Consider the following 21,024-nt stretch of genomic DNA (forward strand, 5'->3'; position numbering starts at 1 on the left):
TCTCCCTGCTACCATCAGGGAGGAGATACACAACTCCGAAAACTCGGACAAGCAGGCGAGAGAAACAGCTTCATCCCCCAAGCCATCAGACTCCTAAATAATAAATAAAACCACCCAATAATGACTCTCAAACGCCTGGGCAATATGCAATAATTTATTTATGGGCAACAGTAATATACATGCACAGACAACATATTTGTAATATTGATAAGGATGTTCTGATGTTGATGTACCAATAAGATGCATAACAAGCATGACCGACGTTTACTGATAATGATGATGATGGTGATAGGGATGTCACGATACCAAAATTATGAGTTCGATACCGATACCTGCCTAAGTATCTCGATACCGATACTGAAACGATACCACGGCAAAAAACTAAAACATCAGGAAAAGTATTGGAATAAATAGAGGGGACAAAACATGGAACTTAAAACTTATTTTATTGATTTAACAAGGTAATGCACAGCCATGTAGTCATTTTACTACATGCTGGTAGTACTGCCACCACGTGTGGCGCTGAACATGCTAGAACTTTTATTATCTAGTGTAAAATTAACATAATCTCTCCTGTAAACATATTTTAAAGGAATGTCAACCGTTTAAACTTATAAATAATATAAATAAAATATATTTTCACACAGCTGCTACACTATTATAGCTATTTGTTTTATCCAAAAAAAGTACTCCGTACTTGCAGCTCCTAAGCTTCATTAACATGAAGTGCCTGATTTATGGTTAATCTAGTAATATATATTATTTTCACACATAAATGTAGGCTATTGAAATGTAGGCTTATTATGTGGTGTATTCCCAGCCCCCCCCCCCCCCCCATACGTGTAGGCTAGGTGTTTTTTACAATGAATTCGTATATCATTAATAATTGGGATTATTGTAAATATTAGGATAGGTGAGATCAGATGACTGCTTACCATGTAAAAGCTTTAATAACACTGGCATTGAGGACCATAGTGTTATTAAATATTGTACATGGTATGCAGTCATCTGATGTCCCCTCCCCTAAACGTTACATGTCATGACTTGCTCCTTGGCAGAGATCTGTGCTCCAGCACATTGCCTCGTGTTTCACTGTAAACGAGTAGGCTATTGTGACAAGCGAACTTTTTCAGTGAAACAAGTTCGCTTGTCACACAATACTCGTTGGACTTATTTGAGGGCATGTATGTTTATCGTTCACGTTCGCTAACCTGTCGGTCTTTAAACTCTTTGAACAGGTCGGGGTGCCTGTCGGCAAGATGTTTAGCCAGGTTCGATGTGTTTGATCCTTTCGCTTGCGTCACGTTGAAGCACCTTTTACACACTGGTTTGGATGTGTCCACGGGCTTGCCTTCGCTGTCGGCAACGTAAGCAAAATATTTCCATATTTCGCTTCGTGCATCTGCTTTTTCTACAAGCGTTGGTCGGCTTGCAAGACTAGAAGAAGCCGCTGCCATTTTCGCTGCGTCTGTCCTGTGTGTCGGGGTGCTGTAGTGAGGACTGAACGACTGTGGCCAGAGAGCGAGCAGAGAGGGAAGAGAGGAAAGTCGACACGCCCCCACATGAAGCAGACAGAGTCAGAGACGAGCTTTTTTTCACTTTTCACGAGTCACCATTGGTTCAAGGCAAGGCTGTGTTGCCTTCACGTGAGGTGGGAGACAGGCTCTCAACTGTAATGCTGCTGTGTCTCTCTCCTCCGTTAACAAACACCACGGTCGCACACTGACGCAACCCATGACATTTTTTTAAGTATCGGTACTAAATTAACGTGGTATAGTATCCTTTTTAACGGCAGGGAACCGCGGTACCATACTAATACCGGTATACCGTGCAACCCTAGATGGTGATGGTGAGGCGATGATGATGATGATGATGATGATATGTAATGGAACACTACACAGCTCAAGAATTTCACACGTGTGTACAGTACTTGTACATCGAGTGACAATAAACATATTGCATCTATCTTGTATCTTGTATCATTTCTCTCTGCTACAGTATCTGAATGTGAATGTGACCTCAGTCAGGTCACTTCTCTCTCTGTTACAGTATCTGAATGTGAATCTGACCTCAGTCAGTTCACTTCTCTCTGCTACAGTATCTGAATGTGAATGTGACCTCAGTCAGGTCACTTCTCTCTGTTACAGTATCTGAATGTGAATGTGACCTCAGTCAGTTCACTTCTCTCTGTTACAGTATCTGAATGTGAATGTGACCTCAGTCAGGTCACTTCTCTCTCTGCTACAGTATCTGAATGTGAATCTGACCTCAGTCAGGTCACTTCTCTCTCTGTTACAGTATCTGAATGTGAATCTGACCTCAGTCAGTTCACTTCTCTCTGCTACAGTATCTGAATGTGAATGTGACCTCAGTCAGGTCACTTCTCTCTGTTACAGTATCTGAATGTGAATGTGACCTCAGTCAGGTCACTTCTCTCTGCTACAGTATCTGAATGTGAATGTGACCTCAGTCAGTTCACTTCTCTCTCTGTTACAGGGGGCACGGTGGCTCAGTGGTAGAGCTGTCGCCTCGCAGTCAGAAGGTCCTGAGTTCGATTCTCGCCTGGGACACTGTGGGCGCTGTGGTTGTGTTCCCCCCCATATCTTCAGTGCCCACTGCCCAGGTGGGGTATCTCGTCGTAAGGGCCTTTCTGTCTGTGTGGAGTTTGCATGTTCTCCCCGTGCTCCCCCAGGGGGGTTCCTCCGTATATAACCCCCCCCCACTAAAAACATGCAGAAGATCAGATCGTCATCGTCATCTGACCAGTGACGACAACATCCGAAGTCGGTCCCCGGGCGCTGTACGAGAAAGCGACCACTGCTCCTGGCCTGCCCCAGGAGGAAAGGACAAAGCCAGGATGGGTTAAATGCAGAGGACAAATTTCACCGGCCACCGTCAGCATGTGTGTGTTGTGGCCCTCCGTGCATGTGTTGTAGTGTGTTGTGTGACAATAAAGACGGGCTGCCGTCTGAAAATCGTTTACAGTATCTGAATGTGAATCTGACCTCAGTCAGTTCACTTCTCTCTGCTACAGTATCTGAATGTGAATGTGACCTCAGTCAGTTCACTTCTCTCTACTACAGTATCTGAATGTGAATCTGACCTCAGTCAGTTCACTTCTCTCTGTTACAGTATCTGAATGTGAATGTGACCTCAGTCAGGTCACTTCTCTCTCTGTTAGAGTATCTGAATGTGAATGTGACCTCAGTCAGTTCACTTCTCTCTGTTACAGTATCTGAATGTGAATGTGACCTCAGTCAGGTCACTTCTCTCTCTGTTAGAGTATCTGAATGTGAATGTGACCTCAGTCAGGTCACTTCTCTCTGTTACAGTATCTGAATGTGAATGTGACCTCAGTCAGTTCACTTCTCTCTGTTACAGTATCTGAATGTGAATGTGACCTCAGTCAGTTCACTTCTCTCTGTTACAGTATCTGAATGTGAATGTGACCTCAGTCAGTTCACTTCTCTCTGTTACAGTATCTGAATGTGAATGTGACCTCAGTCAGTTCACTTCTCTCTGTTACAGTATCTGAATGTGAATGTGACCTCAGTCAGGTCACTTCTCTCTGCTACAGTATCTGAATGTGAATGTGATCTCAGTCAGTTCACTTCTCTCTGCTACAGTATCTGAATGTGAATGTGACCTCAGTCAGGTCACTTCTCTCTGCTACAGTATCTGAATGTGAATGTGACCTCAGTCAGTTCACTTCTCTCTGTTACAGTATCTGAATGTGAATGTGACCTCAGTCAGTTCACTCTGGTCTCGTCCCCGAGCCACTAAAGCCATTAGCTGTCCAGGCTGTTTGATTCACTGTGGCCATCGATTCCCACAGGAAATGAGTCAAGTCCAACATCTCCTGATCAGAGCTGTGAGCTCTCTAATAAGGAGAACCAGGCTGGAGTGAAGGATTGTGGGACATGTGGAGGCAGAGGGAGTCCACTTTAACAATGGAGGGATGGAGGTGTGAGGAGAAGACATAGCTTACTGTGACACCATGTTGGCCCTGGGTCAGTTACAGCTTCCAGCAGCCTGAGGGGTTTGCGTGTTATTGCTTCAGCAACAAAGATTGAAATGTTAAATCTTAAAAATGTTGAGTTCTATCTTCTGTGACACAGACAGATTCATAATCTGTAAGCTAGTTCTATAAAACAGTAGTGTCACAGTAGTGCATGCGTTTCTTGGCACAATTAGGATCAAATTCTCATCTCTCTTGAACAGTATGGCTCCACGGAACGGTGCCTCAGAACTGTTGCCTCACAACAAGAAGGTCCTTGAATTGGAACCCGGGTCCTTTCTGTGTGGAGTTTGCATGTTCTCCCCGTGTCCATGTGGGTTTCCTCCCACCACCAATGAATACTCCTGTCAGCAGCTCAGCACCCCTGACCAAGGAACTGGCAGAAGAACTGGAGTTGGTCCCTGGGCCCTGCACTGCAGCTGCCCACTGCTCCTAGTTCTAGGAAGGTTCCTAGTAGAAGATGGGTCACATGCAGAAGATGAATTTCCCCACGGGGACACTAAAGGATAACTTAACTTACATCATCATGCTCCCCCTTGTGACAAAAATTATTTATTTTGGTGGACTGTGCCTTTTACATCTGGGATGATTATATCTTCTCCTCCCAGCTTGACAACAGCTTTCGCTGCCTGCAGAGAGTGACAGAGAGCAAGACAACAGACTGGACAGGGTGAAAGACTTAAACACAGGTTGACTGGTATCAGGGTCTGTTTCCATGCTCAGGGTCGTGGTGGCTGTGTTGGGGCTTGACCACAGAGTCAGGAGAGGCTTCAGGAGGGGATGTGACCCAGAAAGTAGGTTCAGAGAGACACAGCAGGTAGGAGGCCATGAGAGAGGAGCAGGACAGCACTGACTGTCAAGGTTAGACACACACCCCTGCACACACACACACACACACACACACACACACACACACACACACACACACACACACACGCACACGCACACACACACACTGCTGCTTGCCAGATGTGACTAAGCTGGCTGCCGGAAGGGAGTCCCACCATTCAACCAGCCAACTGCCCTTAACAGCCTCTATAAGGCCAAGAACAAGGAGCAGCCTGTCACTACAGGAGAGGCCAGGATGAGAGCAGCCAGGGAGGAGAGAGCAGTGATCTGTACCAGAGGTGAGATACAAGCTGGCACAGGCCAGGATGGAGGTTTCAATGACAGTCTGGCACTGTGTGTTTGACTCAGTCCCACAGGTGAGAGGCTGGTTAGACTGGTAGATGTTCCAGCTCTCTGGACCACCTGAGAGAGAGAGAGAAGAAGCTCAGACACATGTGCAGGTGACATGTTTCATCCTCCACTTTGTCTTCCATTTTGCTATATTGCTCTGATATCCCTCTGGCATCGTGCCTAGAAGTGGATCACACAAAGCAGGAAGCTGTTAGAGGAATATTGATCTTCAGCTGCATGGCCTCTGAGAGCTGAACAGAAGTCTGATGGTGGGTGTTTCAAAGCCTTTGTGGTCAAAGCACTTCTCTGTAACTTCATAAGGCTGCTGTGTGACTGTGAGGTAGGAGCTGTGATCAAACTGATGCTTCTCTTTGTTAGATCCTAGCGGAGACATTAAAACTGTTTTAAATCAGATTGAGAGACATGAATTGGGGAAAGCGGCATCAGTAAGAGTTGTACAAATATCTGTTAGTTGCCCCATGAGAAACATAAGTAATTTCTAAACATGATGTGAATTCCTGAACATTTGCAGACGTTACTCAGACGGCTTGCATGTTTAGCAACAAACGTCTGGTATGAGCGCACTCCCGCGAGCGCGGACGTTACCCACCCCACGCCCCAAATGGAAAGTCCATGTTGCTGCCAGAGCAGGTCTAGTTTAGCAGCTCCTGGCTCGTTTCCACAACAGGAAGTGAGCAGGCGGGTGTTATATGGCACTTTTACAAACCATTAACGTCCCCGTGCTATTTAATTTCATGAATGGACATAGTTATGTGGCTGGATTATTTGGAAGAGAGCCAAATTGGTGAGTAAAAGAAGTAAAAGTTTAATCGTTTCTTTTCCTCCATCTGCCAGTTTGAAAGTGAAAATGCAACAAGGAAGATGATGTGCTGCGCATTCGGCTATTGGGCGGTAAGTGCCCGCTATTAACGTTCACGCATATGAATTAATCGTTTGCACATATCGATGAATTAAACGAGCAAAAACTCACGGCCAGATGCGTTTCCTCAAGTGCTGCAAACGGCTTGAATGGTTTCTTTACCCTCCTGGTCTACCTGCCTGCCTTGTATCGTGAAAATGCAATAACATGATAGTGTTGCATTATATTATATATGCCACACATCACTTTTGTGGGGAGAAATAAATGTAAAACTAGTCAGATATGACAACGACGATAACAAGCGCTCACTTTTTGGCACATTGCCGCCCCACGTTATCGCCTGGACAATGCCGTTGGAGGTTTTTCATGGAGTGGAGAATTGCTTTCTGAAATAATATCTGTGATGTTGTGCTGAGGGCTCTGATCTTCCCGTTCTCTCCTGATCCAGAGCAGAGAAGTGTAGCCTATCTGTTACAGCCCCGCTGCCCACCGGATCACATGGCGGGAATATGGACTCCTTAACTTAACAGTGTGTTGGAATGCATCGGGAACTTCACAGTAGGGATGGGCATTTCTAGCAAAAACACTATTCGAAATTCGCTCGCCAAAGTCGACTTTTAATCGAAATTCAAAAAAAAAATAAAAAATGTAAAAAAAATAAAAAATGATTTTTTTTTTTTTTTTTTTTTTTTTTTTTAGCTCAAACAAGCATTGCACCACTGAAGTAAAGAACATGTTACATGACATTGACATTTTCGAAAATAAAAAACAGTTTTGACAATCATGAGTGGTTCATTAAATATTTAGTAGGCTCAGGTCTGAGTGCCAAAGGGGTGCCAAAGTCACCCCCTCATTTTTCCATAAACCTTGCTTAAAATGCTTATAAAAAATTGTTTTACTTGCTCAAACCAAGCGATTCGACTATACTTAGAATCAGGGGAGACAATGCAACATTTCACGCACAAAAAAATAAAAAGTTTTTTTATTTTATTTTTACATTTTTTTATTTTCGAATTTCGACTTTCAATAATAAAAGTCGACCTTGATAATAACAACGATTATTCGAAAATTCGAAATTCGATGCCCATCCCTACTTTACAGTGAGACATGTGTGCGTTATGGAGTGGAGAAATGTGTTGGGCAGAGATCTCAGTGTTGTGGATGCAGTGTACATGGAGAGCTGTGTGCACGATTTGGCTGCCAATTCTCTTCCTTTCTGCACCCTCTCTCTCTCTCTCTCTCTCTCTCTCTCTCTCTCTCTGTCTCTCTGTCTATCTGTCTCTCTCTCTCTCTCTCTCTCTCTCTGTCTCTCTCTGTCTCTCTCTCTCTCTCTCTCTCTCTCTCTCTCTCTCTCTCTCTGCTTGTGTGCCTGCAGACTTTATACTGTATATGTGCAGCACCACCAAGGAGAAGAAGAAAAAAAGCTTGACCCTGACCTTGACATCATGCATGGTGAGATTAAAGAGGATGTCATGCAATAGAGCAGTTTCTCCTTCAAATGGCTATTGTCATTATTCAACTCACTTTGATTGTGTTAAGGAACAGTAAAAAAAAAAAAAAAAAAGATCAATTAACCACAGTCCATCTGATTCAGATTATAATGTTTAATTCAGCTCTCTTAACCAACGGCTGCTGCGCTCTGCTCACTAATTACAGATTCAGGGGAGTTGTTAGGCACAAATTCCTCAATCCCAAAGCGCATTGGTCTGCAGGAAACACTACTTAAAATCACAGTGAGAGAGAGAGAGAGAGAGAGAGAGAGAGAGAGAGAGAGAGAGATCACTTCATGGACTCCTTACCAGCTCCATTTGGCTCCTAGTGGACATTGATATTGAAATCATGTTTGTAAATTCTCTTCTCGTGTTTGAGAGGCCTCGGCTATGTGGAAATATAGGGGGGGGGGGGGGGATTCATCTCTTGGCAGATACAAATATTGTCTTCCATGTTTAAGTTATAGGCCTACGACGCTTTCCTCCTGTTGCAATCTCAACATATTGACTTCCTGTGCCTCTGCTTAATGTCTCACAGAGCCTATTAGCTGTTCTCAAACCAGTGTACTGCTTAAATATACTGAGAGCAACATTGAAAATGTCACAGAATATTAAGTCTTGCATTGTTTTGCGCCTGGAGCCTCCAGGCGTTGTTCTGTCTTCACAAACAAGTGATTTGTGATGGGAGCTTTAAACGGGGCTGGAACCAATTTTGCCACAGTCTGTGTCAATGAAGGGAACGAAGGGAATCCTTGGAAATCTGCGCCCAGCCGCCCACACTGGGTATCTTGCTCTCTCTATCTCTCTCTTTCTCTTTCTCTGTCTCTCTATCTTTCCCCCCCTTTCTCTTTGTCTTTCTCTCTCACATGCTTATTTCCAACACATCTTCTCTATCCAGATGTTGTTTAATTTCCATCAGCAGGAAGGTGGGAGTGGAATAGCTCCTCTGGCCTTCCTCTCGTCCACGCACCTCACCATAAATATGTATTCAGTCATTTGAATAATGTGATTTTCTAATGACTAAATGTCACTTGGATGTCTCCAGGAGGAAAACAAAAATAATTGTGCAGAGTATTAGAGGGTAGAGGAGGAGGGCTTTTTCAGCAATAATACATCCACTATCACTGAGTTTAGCATGCCTTGCTGTGTGGACTGTCTGTTTCTTTGCATGTTTGAGATCTCCATGCTTCCATTCAGATGGCCTGTATAATATGTAGCAATTACAGTCACTGCTTTGAGGTGATGGGCCAGAGCAGCATGTTCACCGTGTGTCTAGATTCCTATTTCCAACACATACAGTTGAAAGTGCTATATACGTATTTTGTCATAACAACACGACACGTTTAAATGAGGCAGAGGAAAGGCTTTTGCACACCATGTCCGTATTTTTCATCCAAAATTGTCGCACGCTTTAAAATAAATACGACCTCATGTTGTGTCACTCATTTTTACACACTGACTCCGAAACTTTCGTCCGTCATTAACGTTTTCGGAACAGCTTTGATTTTCTGCGTTTTTCGCATCCGTCAATAACAGCCTTTTGCGAGCTGTGTGTGTTTTCCGATGACGGATCAAAAAACGCATACAGAAAAAATGTACTGTGTGTGCAAAGACCTTAAAGGGGGGGAGGCGCAGGGGGGGTTCGGTGGGTGTGAGTCAGTCCGAAAACCAACTGAAGTTTCTCCAAACACATCCCTGGTATGGCGGGGCATGATGGAAATGAGATTCAGTATTACACACTCAGAATTCAGACAGAAATGTAAATGAGATGATAGAGAGAATAGTTTTGACAGTTTCTTTGAACCATGTAGTCCCAAGGAGAGAAAGGACATCTTTTCATCTACATGACTCATACAGGGAGAGAGGAGAGGAGAGAGAGAAGCAGCAACACAACTTTGTAGAGCTCTCTTTCTCTCTCTCTCTCTCTCTCTCTCTCTCTCTCTCTCTCTCTCTCTCTCTCTCTCTCTCTGTCTGTCTTTCTCTCTTCCTTCTTTACTTTTCTCTCACAGATCTAGTGATGTTTTTTTTTGCTGTTACCATGGAAAAAGATTGACTGACGTACAATTAGGCAATAAGGCCCAATATGCCGTGGTTTACAATGATTTAGAACACGGCTCTCTTGAATACTCGATTCTGATTGGTCAATCAACAAGATTCACCGGTCATTATTTCTCGACAACCGACCGCTGCTCTGCCACACCTGGATTAATCAGTTGATAAGAGCATTTTGTCTGCAGACACTACTAATTAGGCCAACCAGTTGCAGCTGTGGTGTCTTGTGTGCCAATTACGAATGAAACCACTTTGTGTTGAAAACGCTATTAAAAAATCTATTTGAATAATTATTTTTGTCAGATTATTGAATGATTTAGTTGTAGGCCGTGTTCTAAGCGGGATAATGTATACTGAGCCGGTGATTACTGGAAATAATGACCTTCAGGTGAATGATTAAGCCCTCCGCTGCGTGTCGGGCTCAATCTCACCTGTCGGTCATTATTTCCACAGTAATCACCGGCTCAGTATACATTATCCCTTACTTATTCATTGATTCATTCAGTCATTCATTCATTCATTCATTCATTCATTCATTCATACATATATTTTTTAACATTACTGCATTTTATGTTTCAGGGACATGATCATCCAAAGTCTCTGAGAAGTCTTATGGCAGGTGCGTAGGTGGAGTAGATGCTGAGAATCTAGAGAAGAGGAAGGGACACTTCACTTGCTCAAACAGGAATTTAACACACGTTAAACGTTTTTACCTTTTTCAAGTATACATGTACATTATATGTACGTATATCATATTTCAGTATACTTGAAAAAGGTTTTGTACCGAAACGTTGTGTGTTCAAATATTGTGAAATATTGTATTCGATATTATTGAAAAATGGCCGGAGCCTAGAAGTGACACATGTACCAGCTGTTCACTTACCACCCCAATCACAATCTCTTCTGATAAGAAGGCAGTCTATGTTAAATGGCCTCAGGGTTCGAGTTATAGTCAGATAGCAATGGAAAAAAAATTGGGCCGTTTTTTCCTCAAATTGTGGCCGTTTGAAGCCAGATTTAGAGGAATATCTAATTTTAAATTAACATTCGGTTTAGACTGTTGTATGATGTTATTATTCAGTCTTACACTTGCATCTGATAAAATACAACAATTTAATTTTACAAATGAGACAAAATTGCTTAACTTAAATTAACATTTATTTAACTCTGTCTCTGCACTTATAAATCAAAAACTACAAAAATAAATACATAATGCTCATACAATTTGCTTTCCGAGCAGTTCTCTGCACTCAGCAAGAAACGCTATCTAAAAACAACAACAAGAAGAAAACAGATGAATGGGGCAGCCATCCCCTACGCTACCGTTGCATAGCAACAACAGACCGGAAGTTACCAGAGTAGGCTAACCTTACGAACAAACCCCTTGTGCACAGGTAATCAAGAACTTGTGAATGAAAAACAAATTGCAACAAACAGCAGCATATTTCAGCAGATACAGTAGCAGCATCTTGTTAGAACAAAAACAACTGTAGGCGTAATACTTACAAAATGAAAAATCTCAGACTCCTCTCCTCTCCTCTCATCATCAGACCATAACGTTAGCTTACCTACTAGCTAGTAGCAACCTAGCTGTTGCACTAACAGGTCGTTGTCCCTTGTCTGAAGTCGTTCTTTGTTTCTTTCTGAAACCGAAGCTATCCAGGCTTGTACACCCCGTTGGCAGCTTCAGCCTTTTCTTCAGTGGCATGATAACGCTATACTAAAGATTAATAAGATCTTGTTGGCTCAGGCGGCTGTTTACATCACGTGATGGTTGCATGTTGTGGCTTCTTCTCCCTGCAACTCGGTTGTAGCAGTAGAACACGTGCTCATGGGCGGCACATGGTGGCTTGGAGGTGAAATGCAGCCTATTTCACACAATTCAAACGGTTGTTTTGGGAAAACTGAAAACATGTTTCTTATTTAGCCTATTTATCTAGTTAACATAAATAATAATAATTCTTCCATCGAAAAATGTGTTATTTGGAACACAAAAAAGGAAAAAATAAATAAAAATAAAAAAGTTATATTTGTGGGGGTCCCACAGGTGTTCTGGACTATGGGGTCCCAGACTCTAGCTATGGGGTCCAAGACCCCATAGGTCCCCCCATAACTCGAACCCTGAATGGCCTCCACCTAGACTGCTTCAGTAAAGCTTTACCTCCACCTCCCCGCCCGGCCTCCACCTGTTATAGTCTATCCCAGTGGGGAAGCCGCGGCTTTTACACTAAGCCGCGGAAGTGATACTGAAAGCTGTAGTTCCTTCAATGGCCACTTGAGGCTAGCTCCAAAAGGAAACGTCACCTTTCATGACAACTGTAAGGGGGTGAATTTTTATATAACTCACCGGTTTAGAGTAAAATAGAGGATAGAAAAGACTGTGTTTTGGGCATCATTGACAGGTCGCCTGTCCAGTGATGGCGCAGCTTGCCGATCATACTCGCCTGCTCCGCCTGCTATTGGTCCATGACATGGACCAATAGCAGGCGGAGCAGGCTAGTTTCCACAGCCAGTTTGGATGGTGATGATGCCGATGCTGTGTGTGTGTGTGTGTGTGTGTGTGTGTGTGTGTGTGTGTGTGTGTGTGTGTGTGTGTGTGTGTGTGTGTGTGTGTGTGTGTGTGTGGTCTCTCCTACTTCATACACTAGATGAGCCTACAGGCCTGATGGTAACTGGATGTGATGGCTTGTTGTCACAGTAATGATGGCCCTTTCCTCTGTGCTTACATGATTTCCATGTCACATGACCTCAGGACTGGACTAATGATAACATAATATGAACACTAGAATGGCCATGGTGGTCATTTGGACCTTTTTTGAAATAGATCCCATTGTTTATTTTTGTTAATTAATTTTTGAAGTACAAAATAAACTGACGGTTTATTATGATGTCACTATTATTTGCTGCTTGGCTCAGAGTCCTTGAGAAGCCCACTAGTCATGTTCAGCCACATGCATCACTTCCTACCAGCAGGGCCATTTTGAGCAGACATGTCATTCTGTGAATATAGACAATGGAATGTTCTGGGGAATATGTAATCCCTCTACTCAGCCTTGTGTCTATATGTCTTCTTCTACTGTTTGTGAACTGCAGCGTGTCCTCTCTGTCACTTCATGTGTGCCAAATCCAAATGTGCCAATGCAAATCCCCTATCAACCAGTGTCTCTGTGGAGGAGAGAGCCAGTGACGTGACTGTTGTATTAAACTAGGCATCTCACACACTACATGCTACTGATGACATCATCAGTGATGTCACAATGCCTCCTTGTTTGTGAGTGTGTCACTGATGACATCATCTGTGTGTGTGTGTGTGTGTGTGTGTGTGTGTGTGTGTGTGTGCTCTTATGACATCACTGATGATATTGTCAGTCTTATGATATCACTGATGACATCATCAGTGATGTCACAATGCCTCCCTGTGTGTGTGTGTGTGTGTGTGTGTGTGTGTGTGTGTGTGTGTGTGTGTGACATCACTTGGAGATGGTCTCTTGGTGGAGATGGAACCAGGCTTCAGGTTATTGTCTTTCAGCAGAGAGGAGGGTCTCAGGAGTCAGACCTCATCAAAGCCTTGTTAGCCTTCCTCTGTTTTAGCTGCTTTCACCTTCAAGACAGACTGCTTTCTTTCAGTCTGACCAGAGATTCTCTAATGTGTTCACTAGGGGTGTCACAATATATCGTCCCACGAAATTTCGCGATAGTAAAACGTCACGATATGTATCGTTGAGATGAAATCTCATATCGAAAAAAAAAAAAAAAAAAAAAAAAAATTCAAAAAATAGACTAAGAAACGTCTTTGTTTGTTGAAGTTCAATGTGTGGAAAGTAGTTCAGTTGAACAAGTGTCTGAAGAGACACATGAGAAGTTATACAGGAGAGAAACCATTCAATTGAGTTTCTGGCAAAACTGTTTACTTGACAGGAAAAACTGAAGATGCATAAAAAATAGATTAAAGCAGCTACGAGCAACTTTTTCGATTGTTATTAAACAGTATAAATTTAATATCAATGCATCACATCTTACCTCTAATAGTCGACGATACCAACGCAGAGTAGTCTCGCTTGAACCCCGAGTGAATCGGCCAGTGTTAGTGTGTCTGTAGCCAGGGCAGATCAGGAATTGAAATGAAACGGTTTGCAGCAGCCACTTCGGCCATAACCACAAAATAACTTCCAAAAAACCTGTTAGAATATAACGAGAGATGTTCCCGCGAGTATGCGTGGCGTTCACATTGTTTATGTTATGTTGCTAGGCAGCGCAAACGGCGTAAAAAGGCAGCTGCGTTTCACTTCCTGGTTTCACTTCCGCGTTTCACTTCCGGGTTACCCGGTCCGGTCGCTCTAGAGAGCCCCCTGTTGGCGCGAGTTTAGACAGACTATAGACTTAATAATCACCTAAGGGAGCAATCTCAGATACACACGGCTTTGGTCTCGTCGACTATTAGAGGTAAGATGTGATGCATTGATATTAAATTTATACTGTTTAATAACAATCGAAAAAGTTGCTCGTAGCTGCTTTAAGAAAAGTCTTGTTGTTTGAGTTTGAAGAAAAACTGAAGATGCATAATGAGAATTTATACTGCTGAGAAACCTTTTAGTTCAAAGTAAATCTAAGTGACGGTGTAACTCATTCTATTTCAAGATAAGCCTTATCTCCAATCTCATGTTTTTTCTAGTTGTTATTGTAATAACAATTTCCCACAACAGCATGTTTTGTATTTGTGCATTTCAAATAAAATACTACTTTTCCAGTCATATATTGTCATTATTCAAGTTAAAAAAAATATTGTTAAAATCGTATCGTATCGTTATCGTGAACCCAGTATCGTGATACGTATCGTATCGTGAACTGAGTGTATCGTGACACCCCTAGTGTTCACTAAAGGGCCTGAACTCAAATATACATTCTCAAGATCCTTCTCTCTCTCTCTCTCTCTCTCTCTCTCTCTCTTTCTCCCCTGTTCTGGTTTCTGGTTTTCAAGGGGTAATGATGTCAGCCATGACTCCTCTCATCTCACTAACCTGCTGTAAATCAAAAGAGAATTTCATTTTCTCTTGTTCGAACGGATGATTTGTTACACTACTTATCTCTGAGTTGGTCATAAAATGAGTACTATTAATACATTAAACTGATCAAACATTATTTCAGCAATAACAAACCCACCGCACAGGGAATGTCCGCTTACTATAATTACAATTTGAAGGTCAGTCAAAAGGCCTTTCTATCATCTATTTTATTTAACCTTGTCTTGCAATTTCAAGCTTCACCTGAGCCACTTTCCGAGACGTATTATAACTTTGTCAAAGGAGGAGATCCTGCCCAATGACACATGTAGTGAAAAGCTATCTGCAACACCCCTCATGCTTAAACAAGTATTATGACCGGACCTTCAACCTTGATGTTCGCTCTCTCCCATTTTGCCTGACAACCTCTCATCACTGGTAGATGTTTAAAGCCCTCTGCTTTGTTGATGAGGTGTAATGATCCTGCAGTGTGTGAGGTGAGAAGTGATTCCTGCATGTCAGAGCTGCTGACAGGCTTCACATCAGTTGAGTTGTCCTCCCACTGAAACACTCTGGAGCCGCTCCCCTCTGTCTGAGACCCTCACTGACACAGTTCAGGAGGAAACATGACTTTTAGTGGCCTTTTCTCTCCTTCCATCCTCCAGAATGACAGAGAGAGGGAGAGAGAGAGAGAGAGAGAGGTGCAGTGAGAGAGAGAGAGAGAGAGAGAGAGAGGGGGGGGGGGGGGGGGGCAGTGAGAGAGAGAGGGGGGGGCAGTGAGAGAGAGAGAGGGGGGGGGGCAGTGAGAGAGAGAGAGAGAGGGGGGGGGCAGTGAGAGAGAGAGAGAGAGAGAGGGGGGGGGCAGTGAGAGAGAGCGAGAGAGAGAGGCAGTGAGAGAGAGAGAGAGAGAGAGAGGGGGGGGGGGGCAGTGAGAGAGAGAGAGAGAGAGAGGCAGTGAGAGAGAGAGAGAGAGAGGGGGGGGCAGTGAGAGAGAGAGAGAGAGAGAGGGGGGGGGCAGTGAGAGAGAGAGAGAGAGAGGGGGGGGGGGGGGCAGTGAGAGAGAGCGAGAGAGAGAGAGAGAGAGAGAGAGAGAGCTTCTGCTGACAGGGAGGTCTGTTTTGGGTGAATGTTATCTGCATATGTAGTTCCTCACTCAACCTTGACACTGCAGCTGTTGCAGAATGGATTTGCTTTTTGAAATCTAAGCAAAATGATTATTTCACAATGTGTGTATGTGCTACTGTATCTGCACTCACACTTATATAGAGACAATGTGTGTATGTGCTACTGTATCTGCACTCACACTTATATAGAGACAATGTGTGTATGTGCTACTGTATCTGCACTCACACTTATATAGAGACAATGTGTGTATGTGCTACTGTATCTACACTCACACTTATATAGAGACAATGTGTGTATGTGCTACTGTATCTGCACTCACACTTATATAGAGACAATGTGTGTATGTGCTACTGTATCTACACTCACACTTATATAGAGACAATGTGTGTATGTGCTACTGTATCTACACTCACACTTATATAGAGACAATGTGTGTATGTGCTACTGTATCTGCACTCACACTTATATAGAGACAATGTGTGTATGTGCTACTGTATCTACACTCACACTTATATAGAGACAATGTGTGTATGTGCTACTGTATCTACACTCACACTTATATAGAGACAATGTGTGTATGTGCTACTGTATCTACACTCACACTTATATAGAGACAATGTGTGTATGTGCTACTGTATCTGCACTCACACTTATATAGAGACAATGTGTGTATGTGCTACTGTATCTGCACTCACACTTATATAGAGACAATGTGTGTATGTGCTACTGTATCTGCACTCACACTTATATAGAGACAATGTGTGTATGTGCTACTGTATCTGCACTCAACACTTAAATAGAGGAAGGATAATGGCCTATAGAGGGTATGCACACCCACTGAAGCACGCCCCCTCAATCAGGAACGAGTGTCAAAATGAGTGTCAAGTTCCTCCCTGAGCAGCAGGTGTCAGTTATCTAGGCTGATTACTGCATTCAAGCTCAGTCTTGCTGTGACTCAGTGGGCGTGACTCCACAGTGACTTCTGCCTCTGTGACATCACGTGCATAGACACTGCATGAAATAGGCCACGCCCATCACAGGGGAAAAGCTCTGTTCATTTCCACACACCAGCATCATTGTCCTTGAATTAAACATAGCTAAAAGCTGTTGTGTGGTGGGGCTGCGCACACAACAAATGTAAAAAATCACCAGTTAAAGTTTTTTTGTACTCGAGCAAAACAAGGAAGCCATTGAGAATTGGCGAGAAGAAAAATGCGGATCTAGCTGTCAAGGAAGTAAGTTGGAGTGTTCATCTTCCGTATATACGATCTTTTTGTGCAACACGCAACCATGCACGCGACATAGGAGAACGCCAGGATTGGAGGGGGGGTTCTGTTTTCCCCCGTCTTGGGCGTGGCTTCTGAATGATGACGCGTTATGCAGTGTCTCTATAGTCAATGTCAAGGTGCCATATTGAATCAGGTTGGTAAGTCAATTTAGACTTCAGTTTAGGTTCAAATAAGTTAGTGTTTTCACTTTTTCCGCATTTCCTTTTTCTTTTCTTTTCTTTTCTTCTCTTTTCTTTTCTTTTCATGTCTCTCTAGTTAACCTCCATACACACACAGTAGAGCTGACGCAGCGCCACGGGTGAGCCAGGCGCACCCAATCACGAGCCTTGGTTTTCCGCGGTGGCAGCGTAGCTTGCGGCGTGGCTACACACGCAATGTCAGGTGATACGGTAGAACGGATACTTGGGGACTGTTACTGGTGGCCTCTAGATGGCGGCATTGACTAGCCCGTGGCTGTACCATGGCTGCCCGGTGGCGTGTATACTTTTCCCAACCCAGTTTAGATGAAACTATGCCCCAAAGTAATTTCATTGGTCACCCCCGCCATTCCCGTCGCTCTCCTCCGCCACACAACGGGGGGAAACAGGGAAAACACACTCGACTTGGGGGAAAGAGTTCTCTTTGACCAGTGCCTGCCTGGCTGTAAAGAGAGGTGTTCGGGATGCAGCGGAGTCACCTCTGCTGTTTACAGTAGTTTGTTGTCATTGGTGGCGGAGGACACTGATGGGAATGAGAGTCTCATTTGCCTCGTTGGCTCTGGTTCCCCATGTGCGATAGATCTCTCTTAACTAAGCAGCAGTTAGCAGCAGTTTCACTTCCTGTTTAGTGATTTTGCCTTCAAAATAAAAGCTCAAGAAAGTTCGGTTTTTACAAGAACAAAAATAAGTAATCTAACTATGACACCCAACATAGACATTCAGAACACTAAGGGGAACCTCAAGTTTAACCCTTTCCAAAGGTATGTGTGTATTCAATTTGTGTGGCATCAGTTCAATTTATCGAGTTTGAATGAGAGCGTCTTCTTTCTTTTTTTCAAGAGTACTGTTGACTCCAGGAACTAACTATGGTGAAACAAAGCAGCTTGGTGACGTTTGTGACAAAAGACACCCAGGACCATCAGCTTCACCATCAGGAGTGACAACTCCATCAAGCAATGAACGCTAGCATGCTGCTGGCTATAATAGTTCAGCCCTTTCTCCCTCACATCTGACTCCCACATCATCCACCTCTTCACAACAGCAATAAGGCAAAAGCAAGTAACTTTTAAGGTTAGTTTCTGCACTTTTCTGGAGACGAAAACTACATATTCATTTGTAGCCCTGCCTGGGTGGTTCATGTGTGATAGCTTCTGCCTTAGGAGGTTTTAGGCAGGGTTCAGCAGCCTAGCACACAGGACGAACTGGTTCAATCTGAAGCGGGTTGTTTGTATTTTGCAGAGGATTTTGTTTACCAAAATAACCCTTTCAAGACACTGTTAGAATGCTGGTTCAGGTATATTGATGACATCTTTTTCATTTTTCGAGGCACACCCTCTCAGTTAGAAGAATTTAAACTTTATATTGATTCCAGGCTACCATCCATCAAATTCTCACTAGAACATAGTCGTGAGTCAGTCTCATTTCTGGATGTGGTGGTCACTAAATCTGAACACCTTATGACACGAGTGTATAGAAAAGAGACTGACAGAAATAGCTTTTTGGACTTTTCAAGCTATCACCCCCCCACTCTCAAAAAGGGTTTGCCATACAGTCAATTAATCAGAGTCAGGAGGATTTGTAATACAGATGCTATGTTTGAACAGCAGGCTCAGGATCTATGTAACAGGTTCAGAGCAAAGGGCTTTACCCAAAGGGACCTACAGAACAGCCTCCAGAGGGTGAGAGGGTTAAAGAGAGAGGATTTGCTGCTCTCTAGAACCTCCACAGACCGTGATTTTAACATTGTGTGTGCCACCACGTTTTCACCTGCTTCTCAGGACATTAAAAAATGTATTTTGAAACACTGGCACATTCTTCGAAATGACCCACAAGTGGGACATATCTTTAGTAAGCCTCCTTTGTTTGCCTTGAAACGTGCTAATAATATCAGGGACCGATTGATGAGGGCCGATTCTTTTGTACGCCCGACACATTTTTTATCACATGTACCGAATGGTAACTTTCCCTGTTCCAATTGCATCAATTGTAACGCCATGGTCAAAGGCGATTCCTTCTGTCATCCCCATTCGGGGAAGAAATATTTGATTAAAAATAGAATTTCCTGTAAAACTAAATATGTAGTGTACCTACTGAAGTGCCCTTGTGGCCTATGTTATATAGGAAAAACGACCAGAGAACTCAAGACCCGGATAACGGAACACAAAAGCAATATCAGAAACAAGGACATCAAATCCGCTGTAGCGAGGCACTTTAATGCTGCTGGTCATGATATATGTTCCCTTAGATTTCTAGGTATAGAGGTAGTCGTTCCTCTTAAGAGAGGGGGTGACAGGGATCGTACTCTTTTACAAAGAGAGGCTTATTGGATACACACCTTACAGACAGAACACCCTAGAGGTATGAATGAGGAACTGTTATTGGGTTGCTTTCTGTAATTTTGCTTTTTGCTTTTTTCTTTAATTTTAACTTTTACACTATCGTTTATTTGATAGCTTGAATTGTGTGATCTTGGTGTGTTGCCTGACCTTGGTGTATTTATCACCACGTTGTATCTCGAACACCACTGCTCTGTGTTGCAATTAGGTTTGTAATATATTTCCTTGTTTTCTATTTATCAATGAGGTTTGATATTGACTGATCTTTATCTAGCTTCTCCCCGTCTGTTTTGAGTGCATTTACCCGGTTTATTTAATTGTGTATTGTAATCTTACATGAATGATGCTGTTTCCGGTTTGATGCTTTATAAACGTCATCTCCGCCTTGTACTGCACCACACTGAAGAAGGCCGTAAGGCCGAAACATGTATGTGCCGTTCTATCCTGACTGAGGTAAATTAAATATTCAAAAGGACTTTTTTGAGTGCTGGCTTTTTCTTGTTTAGTTTGTATTTTGCGCACACGTTTATGTCTAGGCCCACCTGGCTCTCTGCTGGCCCACCCATACTATGAATCCTGGCACTGCCACTGCAGTAGAGAAAGGTTATGTATAGCTCAAATACATTTTGATGAACAGTGTACAATACCTCCACCAGTCTAAAAGCTCTGTGTGATGCCCCGTAGCCTGGAAGGAAAAACGATATTTGGAATATGAGCTGCGAAATAAATACTTTGTCTGCCAGGTTCTCTGTTCCCTGAACTTACTTTTTTATTGGATTCAATTCAGATCATTGTGCTTCACCGACTTCCTCACTCTGCCAGAGTCATTGTCTATGAGCACAGCTACGTTGTGATCTTTCCCCAAAAATCTTCTGCTGCTTTTTGATATACTTCAACTCTAATGGGATTTTCTTCTCCCTGATCGTTTCAAAATCAATGTCTTATTCACTGCCTGCGGGTCCCTAGGAAGATAGTCAAGCTGAATTGTAAACACACAGATATGCCGTCAGACTGACTTGAGCAGCAGAAATACCACAGATTGCTGAGAGCTGCTGTGAAGGACGTCTCGTCTGCTCTACGACGTGGCGAGGAAAGCCTTCGGTGTCAGATCTCAGATGCATTTCATTTGATGTTGAAGTGCACGAGATGCGGAGCACATTGTCCTGTCACAGAGAACGCCAAACAAGCTCCACAAAAACCTTCTAACTATTCAATTTAGGGTCTTATGTGAGTAATTGGGTGCCTCAGAAAGTAGGAGACATTACTTTCAACCAAAAGCCCCAAAATCGCCACTTTTCTACAAGGTCTGGATTTCCACTTCCTGATTGAAGAGAGAGGTGCGTGCGGTGCTAAACTGAATGATCTTATCACGTCGTAAGATTTGGCCAATCACAGCGCTCGCTCAGTGTCTGTCTGTCTCCCTCCCGCCAGAGCCGTACCTCCCGCTCTGTGTGCTTG

The sequence above is a fragment of the Poromitra crassiceps genome (genome assembly GCF_964638095.1).
Source record: "Poromitra crassiceps genome assembly, chromosome: 5".
Classification (NCBI taxonomy): Eukaryota; Metazoa; Chordata; class Actinopteri; order Beryciformes; family Melamphaidae; genus Poromitra; species Poromitra crassiceps.